Source organism: Sebastes umbrosus, chromosome 5, assembly GCF_015220745.1.
Source record: "Sebastes umbrosus isolate fSebUmb1 chromosome 5, fSebUmb1.pri, whole genome shotgun sequence".
Lineage (NCBI taxonomy): Eukaryota > Metazoa > Chordata > Actinopteri > Perciformes > Sebastidae > Sebastes > Sebastes umbrosus.
This window is the reverse complement of record NC_051273.1, coordinates 29727446-29735059: the sequence shown is the minus strand read 5'-3', so window position 1 is coordinate 29735059 and position 7614 is coordinate 29727446. Positions and strand designations below refer to the sequence as shown.

The window sequence follows — 7614 nt, the reverse complement described above, 5'->3', positions numbered from 1 at the left end:
GAATAAACTAAAACATGACCCATCAGATTTTGTGATTATGTTTTTTCTGACATTGAAAGTTAGAAACAGTTTGTTTCTTCTTGAAGAACACATTTTTATGTATTATCTATTTTTATTGAGGTTTTCATAACAAACTTATTAATAAAATGGTCATTCTCTGCAGCAAATAGGCAGTAGACAATACCATCAAATTATTATGCAAGTAAATAAAAAAATAGTAGCCTAATTAAACAGAAATGAAAATATTTTACAGTAATTACAATATACATAAATCTTAAAGGTCACATGGGCTACTACACTTTATAATCTTTTTCCAATTGCCCCCCCCCCCCAACCCCCCAACCCCCCATGGATATCCAGGACGCACAACGTTGGCCAACAAGTGATTTCAGTTTTGTTATCTGGTTAACCTCCCACATTTATTAAGTCTTGTGTTCTGTCTTCACCTTGACTTTCGTTTTCCAGGTATGGAAACCTACAGCCACATATGAAGAAACTAAACCATGACTCATAAAATGTTGTCATAATATTTGCTCTTAAGTTGATTTATGGTTTTAGCAGAACTCAGAAACTATTAAACTTAGGAACTTCAAATTTGGTATGATGGTTGACAGTGTGGTCTAGTTGTACGTTTTGGGGGTTAGAAGTCCATGGAAGCATATTCCGCATATGAAGAAACTAAACCATGACTCATGAAATGTCATAATACTTGCTCTGAAGTTGATTTATGGTTAGACACAGTTTTTTTTATTATTGAAGATATAATAACCTATAGATGCCACACTGAGTGAAATATCAAACCCAAGAAACCTCATTTTTATAGCTGTACTTTCTCATCAAATATAAATATTATAATGTCATGTGCATCATCTTAAACACATTTATAGAGTATATGTATATGTACACTTTGAGCAGCGGCCGTCTGCAGTGTCCATAGGTTATATGAAGAGCTGTGACAGTGTTTGGAGACGGAGAGACACCTGAGGCCTGTACTACAAAGCGAGTTCAACATACCCAGGGTATCTTCTCGTTATCTGGCTTCACTTAACCTAACAAACGAGATCTCGCTAAACTGTACTACTAAGCTGGTTATCAACTCGGTAAGTCAACCCAGGGTTTCTCAGTCTGGATATGAGCGCGTTCACATGAACGAGGCGGTGTTTGCAGCATCTGACCAATCACAAACATGGACAAGACTACTGACAGACAGAGCGGCACATTTAACAAAGGAAGAAACTATATTAAACAAATACGAAGAAGTTAAACACTTAATCTAGACTAAAAGTAACACAGTTGAAGCTGCCAAATGCAGGAAGAACAGTTGGAAAAAGAAAAAACTCCCGATGTGTGAATGCGTAAATTAACAGACTTATTAATTTAACAGAACAATCAAAAGTCGAATATAGTCGTCCAAATGTAAAGAGATTCTCAGAGTGTAAAAGATGAACAGATAACTTATCTTTTTACCCTGTGACAACATTATAGCGTCTATGAGTATTTAAACATCCTTTCACCTGCTTCCCTCCTCTCTGGCGGTGTGAAACGGACTCAAGAGCAAGTAAAAACAAATAAATATAAAAATATAATTCAAAGCGGTAAACACCCACAACATGATGTCCGCTGTCCTTCCTGCATTTGTCAGTTTAAACTGTGTTGTTTTAGTCTGGATTATGACGGTAACGTCTTCATATGTGTGTAATATTATCATACAATCACAGCACTCAGCTCTGATTGGTCAGTAGGAGGTGTTTTTATACGAGTTGATCTCTTATCTGGAACATAACCTGCTCCGGAGCAGGTTAGCCGTTCAGCATAAGTTACCATGGTGATCTACCCCGATAAGAAGTGATCCAGCTTCGTAGTACTGAATACCCTGAGTTAACCCTGAAGTTACCTCGATAACCGCAAATCCTGCTTCGTAGTACAGGCCTCTGCATTATGACTCTCTGCTGACCACCCACTGGTTTAACCTGAGGTCTGTACTATGAAGCGAGTTCAATATACCCAGGGTATCTTCTCGTTATCTGGCTTTCCTAACCCTAACAAATGAGATCCAGCTAAGTGGTCCTACGAAGGTGGTTATCAACTCGTTAAACCAACCCAGAGTTTCTCCATCTGGTTATGAGCACATTCACATGAACAGGGAGGTTTTTGCAGCATCTGGCCAATAACAGGCATGGACAAGTCTACTGTCAGCAGACAGACAGAGCGGCACATTTTACAAAGAAAGAGCAAACTATATTAGACAAATACGAAGAATTTAAACACTTAATCCAGATTTAAAGTAACACAGTTGAAGCTGCCAAATGCAGGAAGGACAGCTGGCAAAAGAAAAAACTCCCGATGTGTGAATGCGTAAATTAACAGATTTATTAATTTAACGGAACACTCAAAAGTCAGATATAGTCTTCTAAATAAATAGCTTTTACAGTATAACGGATGAATGGATCAAACCTAATCATGACCAGTATTAACAGACTGGCATGTTTGACTTTTTGAACCTTCTTTCACCTGTGCCACCCCTCTCCGGCGGTGTGAAACGGTCTCAAGAGGAAGTTAAAAAATATGTACGAAAATAGAATTCAAAGCGGTAAACACCCACAGCATACAGCCAGCTGTCCTTCCTGCATCTGTCAGTTTAAACTGTGTTGTTTTTAGTCTGGATTATGACTTAAACTTCTTCATATGTGTGTAATATTATCATACAATCACCGCACTGAGCTCTGATTGGTCAGTAGGAGGTGATTTCATACGAGTTGATCTCTTATCTGGAACATAACCTCTCTCTGGAGCAGGTTAGGTGTTCAGCATCAGTTACCATGGTGATCTACCCCGGTAAGAAATGATCCACCTATGTAGGACTGAAAACCCTGAAGGGTTAAACCCTGAAGTTACCTCGCTAACCACAAATCCTGCTTCGTAATACAGACCTACAGGCCTCTGTACTACGAAGCAGGATTTGGCATAATCCAGACTAAAAACAACACAGTTTAAACTGACAGATGCAGGAAGGACAACTGGATTGATGCTGTGGGTGTTTACCGCCTTTAATTATATTTTCATTCTTATTTTTTAACTTCCTCTTGAGTCCGTTTCACACCGGTTGAGATGGAGGACACAGCTGAAAGAAGATTGAATTAGTCATACACGCCATGTTGTTAGTACTGGGTATGATTAGGTGTAATCCAGTCAACCATTATACAACTAAAATCTATTTATATCTAGACGAGTATATCTGACTTTTGAGTGTTCCATTAAATTAATAAGTCTGTTAATTTATGCATTCACACATTGGGAGTTTTTTCTTTTGCCAGCTGTCCATCCTGCATTTGGCAGCTTCAACTGTGTTAATTTTAGCCTGGATTATGTGTTTAACTTCTTCGTATTTGTCCAATATAGTTTACTCTTCCCTTGTTAAATACCACTTCACACTGACAGGGAAACACTTTGACACAAAGGCTCGTATTTGATCATTTGTCACCTGTTCACATGTTACCTTGGAATTATACAACTGTATGTGTGCGATGTTCATCCATGTTGATTTACAAGTTAAAAGTTGTAGTTTGATTAACGTCTATCAGCGCCCTGTGTAGTACAGTACTGCAAGATAGTGAAGCCTACATGAATTTCTTGTATAATAACCACCAAAACAAAACAACTTAAAGATTTCTTAGTGTACATAATGTATATTTATTAGTATTAAAGGGACTGTTTATAAATCTACCGGGTCGGGATCCCGTGCGGGCTCGCGTGTAGCTACACTGTTCAGACCGCTCCTCTGCCTGCTTGTCTTCACTCACACAACACGCGTGTTCTCGCTCCACCTCACATGCATGCGCGCTCACTACACACTGCAGAAGAGTTAGTTTAGCTCTGAGAATATCTAGTGAATGTACAGTGGACGTTTGTGCAGAAATAACTGCTGCAGCTCCTCCAGACCGACAGAGGTTTTCCGTGTCTTGTGAAGTGACGGGGCTCCGCAACGAGTTACGTTATCGTCGCCGACCGGGTGCCGGTATCTCCCGTTTCCTCCGGCTGCGGTCGGGAGGCGATAACGTTTCTCTTCCTGCTTCAGGAAAAGCCAACACTAGGATCAACATTGATTCATGGAGAGACCTTCGTCTGGTCAGCTAACATTACTGCCAAGTAGGTGAAATATAGAGTGATATTGTGGTTTTAGCTGACGTGTGTCGCCTCACTGTGTTGAGCAATGCTCGTTCAGGTATATTTAGAGCGAGCAAGCGCAAGCCCGACGCTGACTTTCGTTGACTTAACGGCCACAGCTGTCGCTGTTAACAAGCATTTCTGAAAGTTACAAATAGTCCCTTTGATAGGCTATTGTGTACAACTGAGACACAGCTTGACATACTTTATACGTACTGGCAATAATATTCAAGTTACATCAAATTATCTATAACTTTATCAGAGAGTTTTATATTTCACTACTCCAAAGCTTACAGACATTCAAATTACATATAGTGTAGTTCTTATATAAACTTAAAATACAGTGCTATGGAAAATAAACAATCATCACAACAGGAATATAATAAACACAGTGATTACCCAGAGTGACCCAGCCAGCTGTTTCCCTCCTCTGTGCCGATGTCCTCCAGCTGGTCCCTGAGATGGAAAAGTTTGGTCCTGCTGGGGTCCAGATCCCAGGTGAAGTGGCACTGCAGGGCCTCCAGTTTGGACTCCAGTGTAGTTTGACTCTGAGCAGCACTAATGGAGAGTAAAAATAACAAATATTAAAACACATCACCAGTAGGTTAAAGTAACATGCTATTAAAGTGGTAGTAGGCAGTATATTTTTGGGGCCTGTTTGAATTCAAGGTGAGATGATTACAGAGCTCCGTCAGAGCCTGAAGGAAGAAGAAGGACCGTTAACACTGAGGCCGCAACCCAAAGCTCTTAATTTTCATTTCCTCGCTCCTCGCTCCTCGCTTGAACCGGAAGTTGTTCCGGTGCGCCATCTTGAAGACGGTCCCAAAGCTCTTATTTGTGCACCGAGGAGCGAGGATCGAGGATCGAGGAGGCTTGCCAGAGGAGCGATGAGTGAGGATACACCAGTGTATCCTTCACGGGGTACATGCCAAAGCTCTTAATTGCATCCCCGTTTCCCTCACTTGCGTCTTTTCCTTGCGTCTTAGTCCCTCCCACCAGGGAAGCATGGAGAGACGCATTAGGTGCTTCTCATTTCTTCATTTTTCGCCTCCTCGTCTCCTCGCTCCTCAATCCTCCGGCTGTGACCCGGAGTCCTCCATCTTGAAGGACGTCCCAATTCATAAAATGCGCATCGAGGAGCGAGGATCGAGGAGCGAGGAGGCTTGCTGGAGGAGCCATGAGCGAGGATACACCAGTGTATCCTCCAGTGTCTCCTCCACGGAAGTCTTTTACTGACCGACACGCCCCCTTACTGGATATCAGTTATTGATTGGACACTGCTGCTGATCGGTTTGATCTGATACATCAGCGTCTCTGAGTTTCATACCAGAGTGAAGACAGATCACAGATTAAATGTTTTATAATTTAGTTGTCTTATGATTCACCATCTAGTTATAATCTGTTAACTGTAGGTGTGAACAACAAACGGAGCATGTTGATGGTGAAGTGTTCCAGCAGCAGAAGGACCTGCAGGATCTCTGCTTCACACACCGTCACTGAAGGAGTCAGACACTGAGAGGGGTTTATAATAGCTGACAACGAACAGACTTAAAATAACTTTCTTCATTTATTAGAAAGAGTTTTCTTTTGATCATCTGTTATTTCCCCCATTAACTTTTATTATGGATACAGTTAAAGTCAGAGAGAGAAGGAGAGTCTCTCTTTTACACCTTTTACATCATTTATCCTCATTTCCATTCAGTCACATGAGGCTGATAATTCCTGAGCGTCGGGTTTGATATGAGTTACCATTTCACTTTTCCCTGAAACATTCAGCCTAATACATAACTTCTACTATCAGAATATCAATAAATACAGACGCTAATAATGAATAAATAATATAAAGATATTGATCCAGTAGAGATGGTTCCTGGTCCTCTAAGCAGGACTCAGTCCACAGTAGAAATACAGACTGCAGCTGTTATTCATGTGCAGGTGTTTGTTAAACAGGTAACAGGCTACAGAGAGGAAACACTGCTGCTCTGATAACTCTGTTTCTTTATTAGTATTAGTTCAGTTCAGACATAAACAGCTGTTAAAGCTGACTGACAGCTGATCCAGATGTGATCAGCTGCTGTTGTCATCAGAAACGGACATCGCTTCACGTGACGCTTCAGAGGAAACGACGTCTCATGTCTCTAAAAACATATTTCCTCGTTTCCTCTGTCCTCGAGTCTTTTCCTCGCCTCCTCCGCTCGCATCTCCCGTGGGCGGGACGAAGATGCAAGGAGAGGAGTCGAGGAGAGGAGTCAAGCCGTATAAAAGAACAAATGGGAAAGACCCAAGGAAACCATGCGAGGAGAGAGGAAACGAGGAAAGCCGTTTTAAGAGCAATGGATTGTTGTTTCCTCTGAAGCGTCACGTGAAGCGACGTCCGTTTCTTATGACAGCAGCAGCTGATCACAGCTGGATCAGCTGTCAGTCAGCTTTAACAGCTGTTTATGTCTGAACTGAACTAATACTAATAGAGACAAGTGCTCTTTATATTATTTATTCATTATTAGCATCTGTAGTTATTGATATTCTGATTGTGAGTTCATTATTTAATAACCCAGAATATGACTAGGGTGTCTTTTGAACACTGGACATTATTTATTAGGCTAAAGGGAAAATGTAAATGATGTAACTTATATCAAACCCGACGTTCAGGAATTATCAGCCTCATGTGACTGAATGGAAATGAGGATAAATGATGTAAAAGGTGTTTGTTGCTGACAGACAGACTCTCCTTCTCTCTCTGACTTTAATAGTATCATTAATAAAAGTTAACGGGGCTAATAACAGATCATGAAAAGAAAAATCATTCTAATAAATGAAGAAAGTTATTTCAAGTCCATATGTCAGGTATTCTAAACCTCTCTCGTTGAGAGGCTGCTTCACTGACAGTGTGTGAAGGAGAGATACTGCAGGTCCTTCTGCTGCTGTTCAGAGCTACAGTTAACACAGATTATAACTTGACGGTGAATCAGAAGACAACTAAACTATAAAACGTTTAATCTGTGATCTGTTTCCACTCCGGTATAAAACTCCAGTGATGTTGAGAGGTAAAGTTATCAGATCAGTCCGGTCGGCAGCAGCGTCCAATCAGTAACTGATATCCAGTAAGGGGGGCGTGTCGGTCGGTAAAAGACTTCGGTGGAGGATACACTGGTGTATCCTCGCTCCTCGCTCCTCCGGCCAGCCTCCTCGATCCTCGATCCTTGATCCTCGCTGCATCCAACTTCTGGTTCAAGCGAGGATCGAGGAGCGAGGAAACGAAAATGAAGAGCTTTGGGATGCACCCACGGAAGTCTTTTACCGACCGACACGCCCCCTTACTGGATATCAGTTACTGATTGGACGCTGCTGCCGACTGGACTGATCTGATAACTTTACCTCTTATGGTACGTGTCCACAGGCTCCGTGCTTTCCACGCTCTCCATTCATTGTCTATGCACCAACCGCGCAATG

The 7614-nt window shown here is 41.4% G+C and overlaps 2 protein-coding genes across 4 annotated transcripts in view; both read right to left on the bottom strand.

The window, feature by feature from the left end:
- The window catches only part of LOC119488347 (interferon-induced protein with tetratricopeptide repeats 1-like), a 168353-nt gene that overhangs the window by 78514 nt on the left and 82225 nt on the right, over window positions 1–7614 (bottom strand). The window lies entirely within an intron of this gene.
- LOC119488352 (interferon-induced protein with tetratricopeptide repeats 1-like) overlaps window positions 1–7614 on the bottom strand; it is a 202786-nt gene that overhangs the window by 116871 nt on the left and 78301 nt on the right. The gene's annotated exons all lie outside the window — the stretch shown is intronic.